Raw genomic sequence first — 24,679 nt, forward strand, 5'->3', positions numbered from 1 at the left:
TTGTACTTGCGTTTTCAATATCTCTTAGTTCTTCTGATGAACTGGAATCACCATCAGCCATCCAAAAATCTGTTACCTTTTTCTCTGGCATTTTTTTTGGTATAACTGGAGGTTTTACTTGTGAAAATATTGCCAGTTTCGTAATCCATACGGTCACGAAGGAATTTGTCCCTTTTTATTTCTTTTATTGTTTTCTGAAGGGTTATTCGTTTTTTTTAATTCTTCAAATTGTTCCTCTGGCAGTCTCAAACATAACTCGCTTTTTCCTTGACTTAATTCTTTAGAAATGTTCTCATATTCTTCTATATTCCTTTGTAGAATCAGATATAACATTTCCAAAGAATACATTTCATGTATATCTTGCCATTTTCTCATAAAATTCGGGTCATCAGTAACCTATTTATGGTGGAAACACAAGCTGGTTAAAATTTATGGGGTTAGAAAAAATTGAAATTAAAGATGGACAGAACACAGTAAGGGTGCACGCACACCATGTTTTTGCAATACAGTTCCTGTATCAGGTTTTTGATGAAAAACGGATTCCTCAAAACCTGCCTAAACTGTATCAAAAAGTGTGTACAAATTTTAACCCATATATGGTTTGAAAAATGATGTCCGGTTGCATCCGTTTTTTAAGAAAAAAACGTATACGTTTTTAACTTTTCACTCCATTTTGAATAAAGTTTCACTTGCTTGATTGAAATTCCAAGAAAAAAACCTGTGCAAAGTCAAAAACCGTATGGTGAAAACCTGATGGAACCGTATGCACATACAGTTCTTTACGGTTCCCATTGACTCCCATGTTAAAAAAAAACAAAAAAAAAACGTATACGGTTTAATACAGTTTTTCACCCGGACCAAGAAACCTGGTAGACTAAAGTTTTGGGTACGGGTAAATAAACTGGACAAAACCTTATGAGATACAAAACGGACACAACCGGATGATGCGTTTGACATACAGTTTACAATGTTAAGTCAATGCATACAATTTTCTATACAGTTCCATATGGTTTTTAACTTGAAACCGTATACGGGAACTGTATAGCAAAAACGTGGTGTGCATGCACCCTAAGAAAATTGAGAGAAACAGAAGCTAGATGGATCCATCGGACAGGAGCACAAGAAACGAAAGGGTTAAATGATCGTATTGACATGGCAGTATTCCTCTAGCCTGGTGTAATAGTAACAAATAGTATTATCCTATTATTTTAATGTTTTATAGTCTAATACTTTTTATCTTTATATATATTCTTGTATAGCACTATTTGTTAGATCTGCCTTCTACTCACTTGTTCACTACGTCACAAAAAGGTGGAGCACATATAAGTCATGTGCACAGGAGAGCACAACTGATCTGTTGAAGTTCCTATACAGAAAGAAACAGCTGTAATCATGAAGCGCACTAGCGTTCTGTACACCGTTGCGGCGTGGAGTCGCTTTACCTGCACATATCCCAGAATAAAGAAAAAGCATTGAAGAAGTGGTGAGTCGCCTGTACTTTTCTTTGTTTGGATTGTGTTACATGAAGTCTGATTACTTTCAGACTTGGCTCTTGGCTCCACCACCTATCACCGTAATTAGACAGGCTTCAGCTGCACATCAAGGGAGTCACGGGAAGCAGGGCTAGCAGTGCCAACACACTTGCTTTCTCTCAACGTTCTCATGTATGTGTACTCGCTCCTGCCCTTCACCCTGGCAAACGTTGTTTTCCGTCCTGTCTTTGCCCATGACATTTAATAGATCATGCAGTTTAAATACCATACTAGTTGTGATGTGAATTGCTACCTATCCCTAGAGTTTCTTGCATCATATAATCCTTGGTTGCACTTCTTTTTGTTGATAATAAAAATTGTGGCAATATGAGACATGTACATTATATATCACATTATACGTATGTTTTGCTTTGCTTCATAACTAATATGGTGAATTTTATTACAAGACAGAGAAGAACATTATGCATGCACTCTTTCTTTACTGAAAATTAGCAGCAAGTATATAGTTAAATATTACAGAAAAAACTAACTTAAATGTAAAAGAACCAAACATGCTATCATAGGTAACCAACAATCAGAGTAGAGTACAGGTATATAAGGTGGTGACAGTCAAACTGACTTTCTTTCTTTGCTGCTCTAAAGAAGATAAGTACACCTCCATAGCTCTTATTTTGATGTCTCTTATTTCATATATTTTGATCAATTTTATCATTAATTTATTTATTATTTATTTATTAAATTATTTATTCATAATTTTTTCAATAGTTTTTATTTTCATGAATTATTCCATAATTGTTTTATTCTATACATGATTATCAATTTCTTATATACTTATATTTAATTTTATTTTATTCTGTCATATATACATAACTTCCTTCCTTTTTAATTCCTTATTGTCCACATTTTAATTAATTTTTTCAGCTATTTCATTCTGTCCTTTAATTGACTCGCATTCATGATTTTGGCTTTTCCCCCATATTCCTATGTTTTTTATACTTTAATTCATCTATATTCACTCTTATTTCCTTTATGTAATGTATTATCGCTGTATGTATATATATCCTTATATATTTATTTCTGCTGTGTAGTTCATTCTGCCGTTTGGCCGGTCACGTATCCCGCTTTAGCTCGCGCTATCTGTTGTGTACCTGTATTATAAATCTTGTTTTCCTGCCCCACTCACCTCAGTGAGGTATCCTGTTACGGCACTATTAACTTCTTCTGTTGGCGCTAGTCTTTCCTCAGCTGTTTCCACTGTCAATCAAAGCTCTTTGCTTCACCTCATCTCCGCTTCCTAGCACACTTTGCGGTGCTATTAGGTATTTATATGGTATCCACCCAGCTTTCCCTGGTTCCTTTTCTTTGCGCATTATAATAAAGATATTTTCTTTTTCTTCTACCCTACCTTCCCTTGTCCCTTTACATCAATTGTCCTACACATAATTAATTACCATAATCAATTTTTCACATGATTAATTTTCCCTATTTATTTATATATCAAAATTTATTTCATAATCAATTGATATTCATTATTATTTTATTACAATATTTTATTCATAATTTTATTTCATATGTTTCAGCATTCATTGATATTTTATTAATTAGACTCCTTTCTTGCACATATATTTCATGATGTCTCCTCAAGACATGTCTAATGATACTAATGCTGACCATATGAGCAGTGACCAAATAAAAAACTTGGTTCATGTTTCTGTATCTAAATCAGTACAGGCAGCCATTAATACGGCAATTATTTCCATGCAAGGCTCAATTTCACAATCTGTAAGCACTTGCCATAGCTCAAAATAATGCTCAAAAATCTCCTCATGTCACTATCTCCTCAGTCGGATCACTTCTGGTCAGCTGATAATGCTGATGCATCTAATAAAAGTCGCAAGCATGCTGCTAAAATAAAACATTTGGACACTGACAACTGTACTTCCTCTAGATATAACAAAAATCATAGAGGAACAGGTCAGGATCTTGTGCATGGCTCAACAAAAAATTGTAGCCCATCAGCAGGTGTTTTCCATGAGGAAGAGCATGTAAAACAGGCAAAAAGATCCTCCAAGAGAGTAAAACCTAACTCATTTTTAGAATCTGACGAATATTACATTATAGCCTCTGACGCATCTGACTATATTTATTCAGAGCAAGAATTTTTCATATCAACATGGTCATTGATGATACTACTTCTAAGGATGTTATCTTAGATTGCAATGGAGTACCATTTTTTGACCCATCCCAGAATCGCCACCCGAGACAAGGCGGCTAGAAATAAGATTGGGTTGAGTGCCCTAGAATATCCCTTCCTTTAACCCCTTAAGGACCGGGGGTTTTTCCATTTTCGTTTTTTGCTCCTTGCCTTTAAAAAATCATAACTCTTTCAATTTTGCACCTAAAAATCCATATGATTGCTTATTTTTTGCGCCACCAATTCTACTTTGTAATGACGTCACTCATTTTGTCCAAAAATCTACGGTGAAACTGAAAAAAAAATCATTGTGCAACAAAATTGAAAAAAAACGCCGTTTTGTAACTTTTGGGGGCTTCCGTTTCTACGTAGTACATTTTTCGGTAAAAATGACACCTTATCTTTATTCTGTAGGTCCATATGATTAAAATGATACCCTACTTATATAGGTTTGATTTTGTCGGACTTCTGGAAAAAATCATAACTACATGCAGGAAAATTAATACGTTTAAAATTGTCATCTTCTGACCCCTATAACTTTTTTATTTTTCTTTGTATGGGGCGGTATGAGGGCTCATTTTTTGCGCCGTGATCTGAAGTTTTTAACGGTACCAATTTTGCATTGATAGGACTTATTGATCGTTTTTAAATGATATAAAAAGTGACCAAAAATGCACTATTTTGTACTTTGGATTTTTTTTGCGCGTACGCCATTGACCAAGCGGTTTAATTAAAGATATATTTTTATAATTCGGACATTTCCACACGCGGTGATACCATATATGTTTATTTTTATTTACACTGTGGTTTTTTTTTTTTTATGGGAAAAGGGGGGTGATTTCAAACTTTTAATAGGGGAGGGGTTAAATGATCTTTATTCACTTTTTTTTTGCAGTGTTATAGCTCCCATAGGGACCTATATCACTGCACACACTGATCTTTATCATTGATCACTGGTTTCTCATAGGAAACCAGTGATCGATGATTCTGCCGCTTGACTGCTCATGCCTGGATCTCAGGCACTGAGCAGTCATTCGGCGATTGGACAGCGAAAAGGCAGGTAGGGACCCTCCCGCTGTCCTGTTAGCTGTTCGGGATGCCGCGAACAGGCCACTGAGTTAACAGTCAGTTTTTACTTTCACTTTTAGCCGCGTGGCTCAGCTCTGAGCGTGCGGCTAAAGGGTTAATTAGCTATTAGCGGCGGGTCCCGGCTTCACTATGACATCGGGCCCGCCGTGATATGATGCGGGGTTACCGTGTAACCCCGCGTTATATCACGGGAGCAGGACCAAGGACGTACCTGTACGTCCTTGGTCCTTAAGGGGTTAAATGCTGCGGCTACACCCGATATAGACCCAATTCTAATTAAATATTTATTAAAGTCAGGAAAAAATCTGAAAAAAAGGACTTGATAGGTCCTTCAGAAGTTGTCAAGACAAATTTCTTGACATGCTAGGCCGCCTAACAATGATTTTACATATGGCTGAACTAGCCTCTTCTACCAGTACTCCTATGGACATTGACATCGTGAAAGGATGGGCCCAAAAATATGCTTATTCAGCAACGCCTTCTGTTCAGAAAGGCACCGTCAAATTCTTATGAAACTTGATAACCAATTATCTAATCTAGCTCCTCAAGAATCAACATCTCCTACTGAAGGATTATTGTTTGGTGAATCATTCATTAAGGAGATTTCCAAATATGTGGGCCTATTTTCTTGCTTGGATAAAACCCAAGCATCTATAAAAGGTTTTTGCCCCTAAGGTTTTTTGGTAAGGCTGGGAGAGGAAGGGTCCGCTTTCCCAGCCGTGCTTACCACAATAGATTCTCCCAAAGAGGCCCCACAATGTCACACCGCTTTTCCATGCCCAATCCTCCCACACAACCCACCCCTTTCTTCCCCTATAGGGGTAGACCATGGAGTTCCAGAGGAAGACGAAGGTTTTCAAGATCGAGACCCTCTTCAGGTAAGTCGCATACCCTCGTTCATTCCATTAGGAGGGAGAATTCAATATATTTTGGAACATGTTGACATCAGACTCTTGGGTTTCTGAACACGGTATCAAATAGATCTTGCTTACCACACACAACACCATCTTCCTCATCCTATCCATTTTTCCCTTCCAGATCAACAATTAGTAGAACTGGAAATAGAAGAACTAATTTAAAAAATGCAGTTATTTCTGTTTCCCTTCATTCCCAACGAATTTCTAAGCAATATTTTTCTAGTCAAGAAAAAAGATGGCAGCCACAGACCAGTAATACATTTGAGATTTTTGAATGATTACGTCACATATCGCCACTGAAAAATGGAGGGCGTCTATCTTTTGAGGGATATTCTATTACAAGGGGATTGGTTAGTAAAGAAAGACCTCAATGACACCTATCTCACTGTTCCAATTCATCCTTCTTCCCAATATTATCCTCAGTTCCTCTGGAAGAATCAGCTCTGGCAATTCACCTGCCTTCCATTCGGCCTTTCTTCGGCTCCATGGTGCTTTACGAAACTGTTGAAGCCAGTAGTTGCGGCCCTTCGATCCCGGGGTGATCATTTTTCTGGATGACATTCTAATCATGGCCCGCTTCTTGTTCACCTTCACACAAAATGGACTTTATTCCTTCTCCAAGATTTGGGTTTTCTTATAAATCAAGAAAAATCCATTCTATCTAGAATTTCTAGGTTTCACGATAGACACCTAATCGACTCTTTTGAGTCTTCCCTCCAAAAATTGAAACTACTGAGAAAAGAAATTTTGATCGACCCTGAACAAAAATCTAACCTCCTTACGAAATATCGCCAGATAGTAGGTCTGCTTCCAGCTTCCATTCAGGCTATCTTTCTGGAATACCTGCATTACAGAGCCCTTTAAACACAAAAAATTCGACATTTAAGAGAAGGTCTGGCTTATTTGGACAAGATTCCTCTTTCTCCAGAAGCCAGAGAAGAATTGATTTTGGTGACTACAACACATTCAAGATTGGAACGGAAAAGCAATTTTCAGTTCCAATTCAGATTTTATAGTGGAGTCCAATGCCAGTCTCTCCAGTTGGGGGGGGGGGGGCGTTTTCACCTCCAATCTACAGGAGGAAAATGGTCTCCTTCAGAATCTCATCTCCATATAAATTGCCTGGAACTCCTCGCAGGATTTTTTGCTTTGAAGAGTTTCATGAAGCATCAGTTTCACTGTTGCATCCTTCTACGCATGGACAATATTTCAGCAGTCCAACATGTCAATTGATTGGTCGAAAGTACTTGCCAATATCACAAAAAATCTTTGGCATTTTTGCCTGGACAGGAACATCACACTGAAAGTGGAATACCTTCCAGGTTCATCCAATGCCGTGGCCGACTGGAATTCTCATTTTCTAGTCGATTACAGCGATTGGAAACTAGACTCTTCGATTTTTCTACACATCAATTCCCTCTGGGGCCCTCTTCATTTGGATTTGTTCTCACCTCGGTTGAACAAACAACTCCCATACTTTTTCAGTTGGCGTCCAGATCCCGAAGCTTCGGGAGTGGATGCCTTCCATCCACCGTGGCCCAGAGAACTTCTTTATGCCTCCCCTCCTTTACCCATGATCCCCAGAGTTGTTCTTCAGGTCTTTTTCCACAAATCTTCCCTAATTCTGATAACTCCTTGGTGGCCAATACAATGTTGGTTCCCTCAAATTCTGGGGATGTTAGTAGATATCCTGAGACTTCTCCCATCTCATCCACATCTTCTTGTGTATCCTTCAGGGAACCCTCACACTCTTTCTTTCCAAACAATTGAATCTTATGGCTTGGAAAATCTCGGGATGTCCAGAGATATCACAGAACTTTCTGAATCAACTAGAGGCATCTTATCTGAAGCCTGGGCACCAGGTACCAAAAAGGCTTATAGATCATCCTGGAAATGATGGGTTTGTTGGTGCTCACAACGGGATTTGGATCCCGTTCACGCACCTATAGCTCATATTTTGAATTTCTTATCCTCTTTTGATGAGGGAAAGGCATATCAATTCATATCTATCTGCTATCACGTTTTCTCATTCTCTCATTGATTCCGGTTCCGTTGGCAAACATTCATTAATTTGCAAACTTTTAAAAGGTATCAGATCCAGACATCCTACTTTATCGAAATATCATTTTACCTGGGATGTCAATCTTCTCCTTAATCTTTTTTCTTCTTGGGAAGACAATGATTACTTATCTTTAAAATTTTTTCCTTTAAATTGACTTCTCCTCTGTTTAATCTCCAATAAGAGAATTTCCGACATTAAAGGGGTACTCCCGTGGAAAACTTTTTTTTTAAATCAACTGGTGCCAGAAAGTTAAACAGATTTGTAAATTACAGTGACCCCCCGACCTACGATAATTTCAACATGAGATGGCCTCTCAGAGGCCATCGCATGTTGAAGGCAGCATCAACATACGATGCTTTAATATGTCGGGGCCATTGCAAAACGGCTATCCGACAGCGCAGACTGCTTCAGCGGCAGGGACACTCCGGGGACACGGCGGCAGCGATGGACAGCGACATCCAGAGCAGCAGCGGGGACAGGTGAGTACAACGTCCTATATTTAACATTGCACGGATCCCTCAACATACGATGGTTTCAACAAACCATGGTTCATTTGGAACAGATTACCATCGTATGTTGAGGGACCACTGTACTTCTATTAAAAAATCTTAATCCTTCCAGTACTTTTTAGGGGCTATATACTACAGAGGAAATGCTTATCTTTTTAGATTTCTCTGATGTCATGACCACAGTGCTCTCGGCTGACCTCTGCTGTGCATTTTAGGAACTGTCCAGAGCAGCATATGTTTGCTATGGGGATTTTCTCCTACTCTGGACAGTTCCTAAAATGGACAGCAGAAGTCAGCAGAAAGCACTGTGGTCATGACATCAGAGAAATCTAAAAAGATAAGCATTTCCTCTGTAGTATATATCCCTTAAAAAGTAGTGGAAGGATTAAGATTTTTTAATAGAAGTTATTTACAAATCTGTTTAACTTTCTGGCACCAGTTGATTAAAAAAAAAAAAAAAAAAGTTTTCCAAGGGAGTACCCTTTTGGATGTTTCTTGCAGACAATATCTTCCTAATGGAGCGCAATTATCTGCAGACGTACTAAGACTAATTTATCTTCAATTTTTCACCCTTCTTTTCCTCACCACACAAAATTGTGTGGTCAGTTGTTTGAGATCTTATGAATCAAGAACTTCTCCTGTTAGACGACAGTCTTCTTCCCAACTTATTTCCTACAGTAAACCCGTTTCTTCAGCCACTCTGGCTCGGTGGGTCAAACAATCCATGGCTTTGGCTGGCATTGATATATCAATGAACGCTATCCCTGCATTTACCGTATTGATATATCATCTTTTAGCACTCATTCCACCAGAGATGCCATGTCTACTAAATTGCTTCAATCCGGAGCTTCTTTTTCAGACATTCTCAAAGCCGCCAATTGGTCTTCTGAATCAACTTTTAGAATCTTTTATTTTAAACGTGATAGTCTTACTTCTATGTCTATTTTATGATGCTAGTGTTATTCTGTTTAATAGTATTTATATTGTTTATGCTTACTTTAAGCTTTAAATTTGCATAATGTGAAGTCTCCGTCTTGTAATAAAATTGGAGATTCTCCTAGTCTTTATGACGGAAAATATGGATTTTATTAAAGACAACATTATTCCTTCCCATTTATCCCTTCCCTATAATTCTATGTGCTTTCTCTTATTTTTTTTACAGCATATTGAATCTACATGTCAATTCATTGTTATTTCTTCAACCTCTCCTTTGTCATCATAAGATTCCTGTAATACCTACCTATGCAGATGACATAATCCACAACTTGATTCTTCATGTTACTACTTTGTTATTGAACTTTTCAGTTCCTGTGGTTTATTTACCTTCAAAACGGGGACTATGTTCTTACTTATTTTCATCAGCAAAGAAAGAGGGTCAGTTTGACTGTCACCACCTTGTATACCTGTATTCTACTCTGGTGGTTACCTATGATAGCATGTTTGGCAGTTCTACATTCAAGTTAGTTTTTTCTGTAATATTTAACTATTTACTTGCTGCTAATTTTCAGTAAAGAAAGAGTGCATGCATAATGTTAGTCTCCTGTCTTTAAAAAAAATACATATTTTCCATCATAAGGACTAGGAAAATCTCCAATTATTGCACTAAAATTTGTATAATTTTCAAGTTTATATGTAATAATGTCACTCTATATTTTCACATTACATTTTATTTATATTTTATATGCATACTTGCTTTTTTTGTTACATGTGAAATTGCTCATGATGCAGAGACACTATACAAGTTTTATTTCTATTGTATATGCCTAAATATGCTATGGTCCTGTCTCATATTTATATTTTTATATAATGTTACTTTATACAACAAAGTATTGCCTGCACCATATCTTTGATGCACTATTACCGTGATGTGAAATCTAAATATGCTCATTTATGCATCCCCAGACACTTATTCAGACAACAGGTTTACAGTCATGGCCATAAATGTTGGCAACCCTGAAATTTTTCAAGAAAATGAAGTATTTCTCACAGAAAAGGATTGCAGTAACACATATTTTGCTATACACATGTTTATTCCCTTTGTGTGTATTGGAACTAAACCAAAAAAAGGAGGGAAAAAAGCATCGGCACCCTTAACTTAATATTTTGTTGCACACCCTTTGGAAAAAATAACTGAAATTAGTCACTTCCTATAACCATCAATAAGCTTCTTACACCTCTCAGCTGGAATGTTGGACCACTCTTCTCTTCCTTTGCAAACTGCTCAAGGTCTCTCTTATTGGAAGGGTGCCTTTTCCCAACAGCAATTTTAAGATCTCTCCACAGGTGTTCAATGAGATTTAGATCTGGATTAATTGCTGGCCACTTCAGAACTCTCCAGCGCTTTGTTGCCATTCATTTCTGGGTTCTTTTTGACGTATGTTTGGGGTCATTGTCCTGCTGGAAGACCCAAGATCTTGGACGCAAACCCAGCTTTCTGACACCCGGCTGTACAGTGCAACCCAAATTCCGTCGGTAATGCTCAGATTTCATGATGCCTTGCACACATTCAAAGCACCCAGTGCAAGAGGCAGCAAAACAACCCCAAAACATCATTGAACCTCCACCATATTTCACTGAATGTACTGTGTTCTTTTCTTTGTAGGCCTCATTCTGTTTTCGGTAAACAGTAGAATGAGGTGCTTTACCAAAAAGCTCTATCTTGGTCTCATCTGTCCACAAGACGTTTTCCCAGAAGGATTATGGCTTACTCAAGTTCCTTTTGGCAAAATGTAGTCTTGCTTTTTTATGTCTCTGTGTGAGCAGCGGGGACCTCCTGCCATAGCGTTTCATTTCATTTAAATGTTGACGGATAGTTTGCGCTGACACTGATGCTCCCTGAGCTGTCAGGACAGCTAGAATATCTTTGGAACTTGTTTAGGGCTGCTTTTCCACCATCCTGACTATCCTGCGTTGACACCTTTCATCAATTTTTCTCTTCTCTTTCTCTGGAGATGGACTTGTAACCTTGAGATTGTTGATATTTTTCCACAATTTTGGTTCTCAAGTTCTCAGACACTTCTCTTCTCCTCTTTCTGTTGTCCATGCTTAGTGTGGCACACACAATGCAAAGACTAAATGAACTTCTCTTCTTTTTATCTGCTTTCTGGTGTGATTTTTATATTGCCCACACCTGTTACTTGTCCCATGCGAGTTTAAAGGAGCATCACATGCTTGAAACAATCTTATTTTTCCACTGTTTTGAAAGGGTGCCAATAATTTTGTCCAGACCATTTTTGGAGTTTGGTGTGACATTATGTCCAATTTGTTTTTTTTTTTCCCTCCCTTTTTTGGTTTAGTTCCAATACACACAAAGGGAATAAACATGTGTATAGCAAAACATGTGTTACTGCAATCATTTTCTGTGAGAAATACTTCATTTTCTTGAATAATTTCAGGGGTGCCAACATTTACAGCCATGACTGTATATGAATGTATAAATGAATGCATGTCCATATGTTACATTCTAAGAACAATTATGTTCATACAATTCTCTTTTTCTAGGTTTTCTATGTGTTATTGCATTTCTCTGTCTCAGGTCAATGGAGGATGTTTCCCCCATCCGATGCTGTGCATATGGCATTATTTCTCCCCTGTATGTAAAAATACTATGTACTCATGCCGGCTTGATTACGACCTATTGAACATCTTATCTATGTTTTTTCTACAACCTTTTTTTAATGTTGTTTCATTATACTTTGAGGATTTTATCAGGAAGCTGGTGACACCAGCAGTATTGTTTGGATATTCCCTTTTGACAGCTAATCTATGCAAGTAACTCCTGCATCTATCTGGCCCAGACTACTTGTTGTCTGGCAACATAGTTTTTAGGTTATCTCATTGTTTTAAGAACCAAGCCTTAAGCCTGGGGGAGGTGTATCTCCGATGAGAACAAAGGATCAGTTATGTTTGAAGTTAGTATGTACATAACCCATCAATTCAGGTTTTATTTAACTAAAAAAAAAAAAAAAGTACAATACAGCCCTGTGAAAAACTATGTCCCTTTCAATATGGCGGCCTATTGCTTAACTATATGGTTTCAGATCTTTAGCCTAAAATGTAATAGAAATTCTAAGGTTACAGTCTACATTTTGGTGTGAGGTAATAGTAGAGGGAAATATGGGGGGGAAAAAACCTGCAAATCACCAAGTTAATATTTCCAATTGTGTTGAAGTGTTGACATTTTATTTCTTAAAGGAATAGCTTCTATTTGTGGTGCACATAATAGGCCAAATACTCAACGCAGAGGACTCAACGCTGCTAAAACGATCATGTCATGCAAGTCAGTGTAGTATTAATCTGCTTGAATTGAAGTCAAATCAAAAATCACGCTGAATGTGAGTACAGTTGCATCATGGACATGGCTGGAGAAACCCCTTAATCTCTGGCTATCAAAAAGTGCATTAAAAACTACACCAAAAGGTGCCAGAGTTATAGTCTAGTCGGGAAGGATTGTTAGAATCAGAAAGAGGGAGGAGTTTACCTTTATGTAAAGTACAGTCTAAAGGCTACACAGGGGGATGATATATGTGAGGGAAAATGTAAAGTCATTATGGGTAGAAATACATGGAGAGAAAAATAATAAATTAAAGATAAGGTTTGCTTTAGGTCACCAAATATAATAGAAGCAGTAGAAGATTAATTATTGAGGCAAATAAACAAGGGAGCAAATCACAATGAGGTGGGGGGGGGGGGGGGGGATTAATTTTCCCGATATGAACTGGGACCTGTGAATCTCATAATGGAAACAGGTCTCTGACTATTTTTAAAGATAGTTATCTGTTCCAAATGGTGCAGGACCCAACCAGAGGGGGTGTCCTACTGGACTTAATATTAACCAACAGACCTGACAGAGTAACTAATGTGCGGGTAGGAGGACACCTAGGAAATAGTAACCACAATATAATATATAATACATTATAACTTGTCCTTCAATAAGGGAACCTTTCGAGCAGCCACAAAAATTAACTTTAGGAAGGCCAAGTCAACTCAAGAAGCCGTTAATATTATTGGCATAATGTCCTCAAAAACAAGAGTACGAACACTTAGTGGAATATTTAAAAAATATCTTCAATTCTCACTGTGAGAGGTACATACTTTATGGGAATAAAAGGGCCAGGAACAGACAAAGACCAATGTGAATGAATAAAAATGTAAAGGGAGCAATAAAAAGGCATATAAGCTATCATAACAGGAAGGCAGTGAGGGAGAATTAAAAAGATATAGGAAAAAAAATGAAATATCTAAAAAAAAATAATATATATATATATATATATATATATATACATACATACATATATATACATACACACACACACAAAATGGAGACAGAAAGACTTATTGCCAAAGAGAGTGTAACTAACCCCAAAATGTTCTTTAAAAGGAGATGTCCGGCGCAGACTTTTTCTATTCCGTCCTGCAGGGCTGCAAAAAAAGACAAAACAAACCGTAAACGGGCTGTTTACTTCCTACTTCCCTTAGCCAGTACGTAACACGGTGCTTCAGCCTATCACCGGCCGAGGCGGGACATCGCTGCGGCAGGTGATAGGCTGAAGCGCCATGTGACGTACCGGGCTAAAGGAAGTAGACAGCCCGGCCGACCAATCAGCTGTTGCGGAGCTCCGGGGCAACATATGAAGGCGAGTGAAAGTTTGTTTTGTCTTTTTTTGCAGCCCGGGAGGACGGAATAGAAAAAGTCTGCGCCGGACATCTCCTTTAAAAGGAGTTGCCCAGTGATAATTTTTTTATTTTTATCTTTTTTTTTTTTTTTTGCTCGGGCTGCTGCAAGAAAAAGAAACTTTAGCTTACCTTCCATTGCTCCCTTCGTGCTGCTGGAATCCATCTCCTGTACTCTGGCCCCGATCTTCTTCTGCATACTGGAGCCCAAAACGTCAAACGGTGCTGAGCTTGTTGCCAGCTGCAGCAATGTCCCGCCTTGGCGGATGATAAGCTGAGCTGCCATGTGATGTAACAGGCCCGGGCAGGCATGTTAATTTTACACTGCCGCTCAGTTATCATTGGCCAAGCTAGGACATAGCAGGATAACCCTTTTAATCTGTGAGATAAATATATATTTACTCTGATCAGACATAAGGTAACTGTCAGATGAATTGAAAGAACTGCTTTTTAAATTTTTTACACACACACATTTATTTTATTTATTTCTTTATTTATATAGCGCCCACAGATTCCTGGCCTTGGTAGAAAAAAAGGCATGTATAAAATGTACCATTACTGCATTGTGGGAACAAGGCCTTAGCTAAATTCTACTATGTTTTAATCATTCTGTTAAAAAACAGCAAATAGGATTCAGCATCACATCTCCATAGCTGATAAATACACAAAGAACAAGCTGACATTGGCCTTCAATCAATTTGTTCAGCTGAATTTTATCTTGGTGAAAGATAAGCAATAAAAATGGGTTGTACTATGCAAGTCACTAATATTTAACAAACTCTGCATAAATTAATAGTTCAAGTGACCATAAGAAACTTTGTAATATAACTTATATAAATGTAACAATTTTTTCAGTTATCAGTAAATGTTTTATCTCACCCAGTGCTTGATTACCAGCTGTATAATGGCCTCCATGCTGTTCTAAGGGTGTATTAGGCTAGGTTCAGACTACGGAATCTCCGGGCAGAAAATTTCCACCCGGAGATTCAGAGTTCCACCTGCGCCGACTGAATTAGTCGGCGCTAGGACCGCGCGGACACTGCAGTCTCCCATAGACTGCAGTTTGTTCCGTGCGGATTTCCGCCTGAAGAAAGAGCACCGCCTTTCTTCAGGTGGAAATTTCCAAGCGGATTTTCCGCTTCACAAATTCCGAAGTGTGAATTTGTGAACGGAAAACCATTCACTACACTAAACATTTTAGCAAGCAAAATTTCTGACGGAAATTTTACGTCTGAATTTCTGTCGGAAATTCCGTAGTCTGAACCTAGCCTTATAGACACATAGAAAAGCAGGATCTTCTCCTCTGTGTGAGTGCAGTATATGACAGCCATCATAGAAGCTAATCTCCACTGACTGGTTCAGGGACATTTTTAAAATTAAAGATGAAACCTTAAAAACTGGTGAAAATGCCATTGCTAATCCTTGTATAGCACCTTGTGAGATGAAGCCTTAGGCCCAAAGAGAGTATAGATTATTTGGAGGCATTTATCATTGTCTTTAGAGCTGTTTTTGTGTGTAGATTTGTCTCTATTTAGGCGCAGCACTGCACCTCAGGCTATTTTTTTCACCTTTTCGATTTACACTTTTTTATCTTTAAGTGACTATAGACCAGTTGTTGAGGTTAGTCATGCCCCCTCCCATAGACTTGCATTGAGGGGACGGGGCATGACGTTGTGATGTCACGAACTTCCATTCCCGTGGTCGGGACTCAGACCCTCCAGCGCTTCCTGAGCAGAAACAGGTGGGTGCCGCATGCTATATTGCAGGGGTCCCCAGCGGTTTACACCTTAGGACCGGAGCGTTTTTTGCAATTATGACCTCTGTCACTTTAAACATTAATAACTCTGGAATGCTTTTACTTATCATTCTGATTCCGAGATAATTTTTTCGGGACATATTCTACTTTAACATAGAGGTAAAATTTTGTGGCAACTTGCATCCTTTCATGGTGAAAAATCCCCAAATTTGATGAAAAAAAAGAAAATTTTGCATTTTTCTAACTTTGAAGCTCTCTGCTTGTAAGGAAAATGGATATTCAAAATACATTTTTTTTTGGATCACATATACAAAATGTCTACTTTATGTTTGCATCATAAAATTGATGAGTTTTTACTTTTGGAAGACACCAGAGGGCTTCAAAGTTCAGCAGCAATTTTCAAATTTTTCACAATATTTTCAAACTCACTTTTTTTCAGTGACCAGTTCACTTTTGAAGTGGATTTGAAGGGTCTTCATATTAGAAATACCCCACAAATGAGCCCATTATAAAAACTACACCCCCCAAAGTATTCAAAATGACATTCAGTAAGTGTTTTAACCCTTTAGGTGTTTCACAGGAATAGCAGCAAAGTGAAGAAGAAAATTTTAAATCTTCATTTTTTTACACTCGCATTTTCTTGTAGACCCAATTTTAGAATTTTTGCAAGGGGTAAAAGGAGAAAATTTTTACTGGTATTTGTAGTCCAATTTCTCTCGAGTAAGCATATACCTCGTATGTCTATGTAAATTGTTCAGCGGGCGCAGTAGAGGGCTCAGAAGGGAAGGAGAGACAAGGGGATTTTGGAGAGAACATTTTTCTGAAATGGTTTTTGGGGGGCATGTCACCTTTAGGAAGCCCCTAGGGTGCCAGGACAGCAAAAAAAAACAAAAACATATGGCATAATATTTTGGAAACTAGACCCCTGGGGAACGTAACAAGGGGTAAAGTGAACATTAATACCCCACAGGGGTTTCACGACTTTTGCATATGTAAAAAAAAAAAAAAAAGTTTTACCTAAAATGCTTGTTTTGGCAAAAATTTAACATTGTTACAAAGGGTTAAAGCAGAAAATACCCCCTAAAATTTGAAGCCCAATTTCTTCCGATTCAGAAAACACCCCATATGCGGGTGAAAAGTGCTCTGCTGGCGCACTAAAGGTCTCAGAAGAGGAGTAGTCACATTTTGCTTTTTGGTAGCAAATTTAGCTCTGGGGGGCATGCCGCATTTAGGAAGCCCCTATGGTGCCAAGACAGCAAAAAAAAAACACATGGCATTATATTTTGGAAACTAGACCCCTTGGGGAACGTAACAAGGGGTAAAGTGAACCTTAATTCCCCACAGGGGTTTCACGACTTTTGCATATGTAAAAAAATTTTTTTTTACCTAAAATGCTTGTTTTCACAAAAATTTTACATTTTTACAAAGGGTTAAAGCAGAAAATACCCCCCAAAATTTGAAGCCCAATTTTTCCCGATTCAGAAAACACCCCATATGGGGGTGAAAAGTGCTCTGCTGGCGCACTACAGGTCTCAGAAGAGGAGTAGTCACATTTGGCTTTTTGGAAGCAAATTTGGCTCTGGGGGTATGCCGCATTTAGGAAGCCCCTATAGTGCCAGGACAGCAAAAAAACAACAACATGGCATTATATTTTGGAAACTAGACCCCTTGGGGAACATAATAAGGGGTAAAGTGAACCTTAAAACCCCACAGGGATTTCACGACTTTTGCATATGTAAAAAAAAAAATATTTTTTTCACTAAAATGTGGGTTTCCCCACAAATTTCAAATTTTTGCAAGGGTTAATAGTAGAAAAGACCCCCCAAAATTTGTAACCCCATCTCTTCTGAGTATGGAGGTACCCCATAAGTGGATGTCAAGTGCACTGCAGGAGCGCCACAATGCTCAGAAGAGAAGGAGTCACATTTGCAAACTTTGCTGAAATGGGGAGGACATGTCGCATTTAGGAAGCCCCTATGGTGCCAGGACAGCAAAATACCCCCCACATGTCATACCATTTATGACACTAGACCCCTTGAGGAATGTAACAAGGGGTAAAGTGAGCCTTAATACCCCACAGGGGTTTCACAACTTTTGCATATGTAAAAAAAAATATTTTTTTCACTAAAATGTGTTTCCCCCCAAATTTTACATTTTTACAAGGGTTAATAGCAGAAAATACCCCCCAAAATTTGTAAATACATTTCTTTGGAGTAAGGACATACCTTAATTTTTGATGATTTTCACTCCGCGGGTGCACACCAGGTCTTGGAGTGGGAGGTCAGTCAGGGGCCTTGAGCTTATTATAGCAGCCAGGATGTGGGACCCCCCTCAAGGAGCGTTAATGGGGGGGAGCACTGAGCCCTAAAATAGGGGAACACTATGGGGGACAACGGGCCGTAACTGGGGTAGACAGGTGGGGTACAGAGGCCCGTAATATGGGGTACAGTGGGCCAGAAAATAATAGAATAATAAAATAGGATATGTTCCCAGAATGATGACCCAGAGCATAGCCAAAACAAAAAAAAATATGCCCGCCCCAAACCCCATGCTCTGAATCATCATTCTGGGAATGTGATGTGTGTGGCCGTCGCTAACCTGTTGCCTCAAATGCGCACCCGCTCAGGTGGAGAGAGAGCGTTGCGCATTTGAGGCAACATAAAAAAGTCCACGACGATAGTGACTCAGTGACCTATGACCTATTTCTGAAAAAACACCCCCAGATGTCTTATCAGTTTTTTTTTTTCAGGTTTTTTTGGGCAATTTAGTGATTTATGGGGGTTAAATTTTGGAATGTACTCTGGACTTGGTACATTGGTCAAATTATGGAAAATTTAACTGAAAAGGGAAAATTTAGGGCTCCATGGAAGTGTGATACTCCCTGAAGTAGCCTATGCAGAGGCCCGGATTATATGGGCAAGTGTCACACTGAATGGTGGTGTTCCTCCGTCTCCCCTCCTGTAACACACTCTGCATTTTTTCTGGGATCGTCCCTTCTTTCCACTGGGGGGGACCTCACCTGGAAAGTGTTGGCCTGGGACGATCCTGGCGCCTGTAACTCCAGACCCTTGGGAAGTCCGGCCTGATCTTTCCCGGTCAGCAAAGATCAGGAACCTTAGGACTTCTTCTTGGTACTGGAGGAATGTCCCTGTGTTGCCAGCGTACTGGGATAGTACAAAAGCGTTGTACTTGGCAACCTGTACCATGTAGACCGCAACTTTTTTTTTGTACCATGCCCGTGTTTTCCACATGGCATTATATGGCTTGAGGACTTGATCTGAGAGATCAATTCCCCCCATATACCGATTGTAGTCCAGAATACAATCGGGCTTGAGGACCGGTCCCACGGTACCTCGCACAGGGACAGGGGTGCTGCCATTCCCATGAATAGTGGTATAAGGACATCCCTCTTATCCTTATACTTCACCAACAACAGGTTATCATGGGTCAGGGCACGGGACTCACCCTTGGGGATAGGCGTCTTAACAAAATTTAGAGGGAGGCCTCTCTGGTTCTTCCGCACGGTCCCACAAGCGGACGTGGATCTGGCGGAAAGGGATTTGAACAGAGGGATGCTGGTATAAAAGTTATCCACGTATACCTGGAAACCCTTATCCAGCAATTGGTGCATAAGGTCCCAAACGATTTTCCCGCTAACACCCAGAGTGGGGGGACATTCTGGGGGTTCAATATGGGAATCTCGTCCCTCATACACTCTAAACTTGAGAGTGTACCCGGAGGTACTCTCGCAAAGTTTATAGAGCTTCACGCCATACCGCGCCCGCTTCGAGGGAATGTACTGGCGGAAGATGAGTCTCCCCTTAAAACTGATGAGAGACTCATCTACCGAGAGGTCCCTGAGCGGTACGTAGGCCTCCAAAAATTTGGCCCCAAAGTGATCGATGACCGGCCTAACTTTGTAAAGCCGGTCATGGGCGGGATCACCTTGGGGCGGACATGCCGCATTATCTGCATAATGCAGGCATTTCCGAATGGCTTCATACCGGTTCCGTGTTATCGCCATACTGTAAAGCGGGGTCTGGTAGAGGACGTCCCCGCTCCAGTAATGATGAGCACTTGGTTTTTTGACCAGGCCCATATGCAGCGTGAGGCCCCAAAATGTCCTCATTTTCGCTGCATCAATGGCGCGCCATTCATTGGGCCTGGCCAAAAAGGAATTGGGGTGGTGGGCAATGAACTGCTGGGCATACAAGTTCATTTGCTCCACCATTAGATTGACCAGGCTGTCACTGAAAAAAAAACTTTAAAAAGTCCAGATAAGTGAAGCCAACCATGTCAATCCGAATTCCTGAGTCGCCAACAAACTCAGGAATCCGTGGCTGATAACCCTCTGGGGGGCTCCAGACAGGTTCATCGGAAGGGGGCTCCGGTGCACTTGTCTGTGGGGCCGGACTCCTATTATGAGCGGCATTGCCACCCGTACTAGTGTCGGCCACTGGGTCACCCTCATGGGGGGCGCGTGGCCTCGCCTGGCGACGTCTCCGCCGCCATACAGGGGACTCATCATCACTACTAGATGATGAGGAGGACGATGAAAAACACAAAAATGTTGGATCTTCATCGTCCTCACTGGCAGATTCGGAGTCGGAGGCTAAAAAAGTGTAAGCCTCCGCTGCCGAAAATGCCCGGCGGTCCATCGCCTTTTTTCTACGGTGGGGGGGGGGGGAGTGAGTATGTAGTGTGTGGTGCTTGGTGTAAAAAGTGTAGAACAGTAATCGGAAAAAAAAAGGGGTGGCACACGCAGCTCCCTGAACCCCTAATAGGACCCGGGGTCAGGGATCAGACCCTAATAGGACCCTGGGGGACCGGTCAGGGGGGGTACTTTTTTTTTTTTTACTTTTATTTCACTTTTTAACCATTTAAACTCCTACCTGTCCCTAAAATGATCTCACCCTATTCTAGAGGGGGCTCCGGAGCTCCGAGGGGGGATCCACGGCTTCTTCTCCCTGCTGCACCCGCTGACTGAACGAAAACAGCGGGTCCAGCAGCGGGAAGGAGCCGTTAACCCCTCCTCTGCCGCTCTGCTATTGGCTGAACGATCGCCAGCCAATAGCAGCGTTGCTGGGGCGGTGACAGTATTGTCACCGCTCCCCAGCAACGGTAGGTGATTGGCGGTGAATTGTACACCGCCGATCACCATTTATTTCCAGGTCATCGGGTCACAAGTGACCCGAATCACTGAAGAACGCTTGCGTGATTTCGCAAGCGATCTCCGGCGATCGCCGACATGCGGGGGTCCCGGGACCCCCCTCGGCATTTGTACGGCATGCCTGCTGAAAGATTTCAGCAGACATGCCGTTCCGATCTCTGCACGGCGGCAGAGAGCGGAAATACAACAGGATGTTCTCTAACGTCCTTGGGCATTAAAGCCCAGGTAGCGGGGACGTTCCAGAACGTCCTATGTCCTAAAGAGGTTAAAGCACCAACCTATAATATGGCCTATCCCTACAACTCAAATATTTACTTCCGTGTAGATCCTTCTTGCTCTAGTGTGCCACCTGACTAACATATGCAGCCCTGCTCTGAAGGCTACTCGTACATGGTGCAAACTCAATTCCACTCCAAGCGCACATGCTGTCTTAGGCTGGGTTCACACCACATTTTTGCAATACAGTTCCCGTATACGTTTTGAATGTGAAAACCGTATATGGAACCGTATTGAAAACGTATGCATTGACTCTCCATTGAAAACCGTATGCCAAACGATGCATCAGGTTGTTTCCGTTTTGCATCTTGTACGTTCTTGTCTGTTTTTTTCCTGTACCCAAAACCTACCACGGTTTTTAGTCTGGGTGAAAAACCATATGGAAACCGTATACGCTTATTTTTTTTTTTTTTTAAACATGGGAGTCAATGGGAACCGCACAGAACCGTATGTGAATATGGTTCCATCCAGTTTGCACCATACAGTTTTTGACACCAAAAGTTTTTTTCTTGGAATTTCAATCAAACAAGTGAAACTTTATTCATATTGGAGTGAAAAGTTAAAAGCGTATACTTTTTTTTTCTTAAAAATGGATGCAACCGGACATCATTTTTTCAAACCGTATAAGGGTTAACATTTGTACACACATTTTGATAGTTTTAGTCCGGTTTTGAGGAATCCGTTTTTCATCAAAAACCTGATACGGGAACTGTATTGCAAAAACGTGGTGTGAACCCAGCCTTAGTTGAACAACAAGTGCCGAACCCTTTCAGTTGCCATGGCAACCAACACCATCTAGTGTGCATTACTGTAATATAAAATCACAATTTTACATTTCTCAGCAACAAAAAAAAAGTAAAACATAATGCCAGGCCAAAGTTTACAAATAACAGCAAACATTTTAACCCCCAACCACAGATCAACTGGGGTGGGATTATTCAAAACATATATACATACATATGCTTATATAGTGACCTTGCTTCACAATTTTCATGTTTTTCCTAACCCCTTTTCGTTCTTGCTCTTTAGTTTTTTCCTCACACTCTTAAATGGGTTCCCCTGGTGGAAAACAAATGATTTCAAATCAACTGATGCCAGAAAGTTAAACAGATTTGCAAATTACTTCTACTAAAAAATCTTAATCCTTCCAGTACTTATCAGCTGCTGTATGCTACAGAGAAAGATGTGTAGTTCTGACCACAGTGCTCTCTGCTGCCTCTTCTGTCCATGTCAGGAACTGTCCAAAATATGAGAAAATCCCCATAGAAAATTTCTCCTGCTCTGGACAGTTCCTGACATGGACAGAGGTATCCACAGATAGCACTGTGGTCAGACTGGAAATAATTATACAACTTTCTGTGGAGCATACAGTTGCTGATAAGTACTGGAAGGGTTAAGATTTTTAAATAGAAGTAATTTACAAATCTGTTTGACTTTCAGGCACCCTTATGGTTTAAAAGCATTTTAAAGTTGTGTTTAGATATTTAAAAAAATAAATTTTGTTAGTTTTTTTCACTAAAAAAACCTCAATGGAAACAGAGCTGAAAGCCTCAGTGAACCCAAAAACACATTAAAAATTAGGGGGAAAAAAACAAGTTTCATAACTTCCTATTGTAAACATCCATCCACCAAGCATTTTTCGCAGAAAGACATGCAGCCAAATCCCTTGTGTGAAACTACCCTAATGAAAACTGTTGTTAAAAATCTAAGGATTTTACTAAGTTGGTTGAGGACTGAAGTTAGTTTTTCATTTAGCAGTTTCTTACTGTAAATGTAAGAAAATGTATTTGTATTTGAGTTTTAACTAGTTCATTAATGAGAATTCATTGAAATAAGGTGTCCACAGATGAACATAGTTTAAGGGTAGGGTCACGTGTGTCCCGGTTCAGAGGGTCACTTTCCGTTACAGGGGACACCGTTTTCTTCATTACACCCCTATTATGTTGTACAGAGTGGGCCATTTATATGGATACACCTTAATAAAATGGGAATGGTTGGTGATATTAGCTTCCTGTTTGTGGCACATTAGTATATGTGAGGGGGAAACTTTTCAAGATGGGTGGTGACCATGGCGGCCATTTTGAAGTCAGTCATTTTGAATCCTTTTGTTTTTTCAATAGGAAGACACATCAAACTTATTGAGAATTTCACAAGAAAAACAATGATGTGCTTGGTTTTAATGTAACTTTATTCTTTCATGATTTATTTACAAGTTTCTGACCCCTTTTAAAATGTGTTCAATGTGCTGCCCATTGTGTTGGATTGTCAATGCAACCCTTTCTCCCACTCTTCACACACTGATAGCAACACCGCAGGAGAAATGCTAGCACAGGCTTCCAGTATCCGTAGTTTCAGGTGCTGCACATCTCGTATCTTCACAGCATAGACAATTGCCTTCAGATGACCCCAAAGATAAAAGTATAAGGGGGTCAGATCGGGAGACCTTGGGGGCCATTCAACTGGCCCACGATGACCAATCCACTTTACAGGAAACTGTTCATCTAGGAATGCTCGGACCTGACACCCATAATGTGGTGGTGCACCATCTTGCTGGAAAAACTCAGGGAACATGCCAGCTTCAGTGCATAAAGAGGGAAACACATCATCATGTAGCAATTTCACATATCCAGTGGCCTTGATGTTTCCATTGATGAAGAATGGCCCCACTATCTTCCCCATATACCACACCATACCATCAATTTTTGTGTTCCAACAGTCTTGGAGGGATCTATCCAATGTGGGTTAGTGACAGACCAATAGCGGTGGTTTTGTTTGTTAACTTCACCATTCACATAAAAGTTTGCCTCATCACTGAATAAAATCTTCTGCGTAAACTGAGGGTCCTGTTCCAATTTTTGTTTTGCCCATTCTGCAGCACCTAAAACTACGGATACTAGAAGCCTGTGCTAGCATTTCTCCTGCGGTGTTGCTATCAGTGTGTGAAGAGTGGGAGAAGAGAGTTGCATTGACAATCCAACACAATGGGCAGCACATTGAACACATTTTATAAGTGGTCAGAAACTTGTAAATAACTCATGAAAGAATAAAGTTATGTTAAAATCAAGCACATCATTGTTTTTCTTGTGAAATTCCCAATAAGTTTGATGTGTCACATGACCCTCTTCCCATTGGAAAAACAAAAGTTGGATTCAAAATGGCCGCCATGGTCACCACCCATCTTGAAAAGCCTTCCCCCCTCACATATACTAATGTGCCACAAACAGGAAGTTAATATCACCAACCATTTCCATTTTATTAAGGTGTATCCATATAAATGGCCCACCCTGTATATTTGCTGCTACGTATTTTAAGTAGCAAAATCAGCAGCAGAAAATATGCTGCAAAATACAATACATGTGACCCACAGGCTGTAAGAAAGGCATTGGGGATGCCATAACATGGGACCCTGCTATAAGTGAAGTTCTTCACAAGTCATATTGAGTTAAAGTACTTGTCAGGCGATAATGCCCTTTTATTGTTTACAAGGTGGATTCTATTGTGGTATGTTTACCTTTATGTTCTTTTCCTCTTCAAAGAGAC

General features: G+C 40.0%; 1 long non-coding RNA gene across 1 annotated transcript; it reads right to left on the reverse strand.

Annotated features, from left to right (window-relative positions):
• Window positions 1-209: 209 nt before the first annotated feature.
• LOC130356454 (uncharacterized) lies at window positions 210-24,679 on the reverse strand. Its single transcript, XR_008888888.1, has 3 exons — window positions 24,651-24,679; window positions 22,097-22,198; window positions 210-396 (listed from the first exon to the last, which is right to left on the reverse strand). It is a non-coding gene; the product is annotated as an uncharacterized LOC130356454 (long non-coding RNA).

Source organism: Hyla sarda, chromosome 2 (assembly GCF_029499605.1).
Source record: "Hyla sarda isolate aHylSar1 chromosome 2, aHylSar1.hap1, whole genome shotgun sequence".
NCBI lineage: Eukaryota > Metazoa > Chordata > Amphibia > Anura > Hylidae > Hyla > Hyla sarda.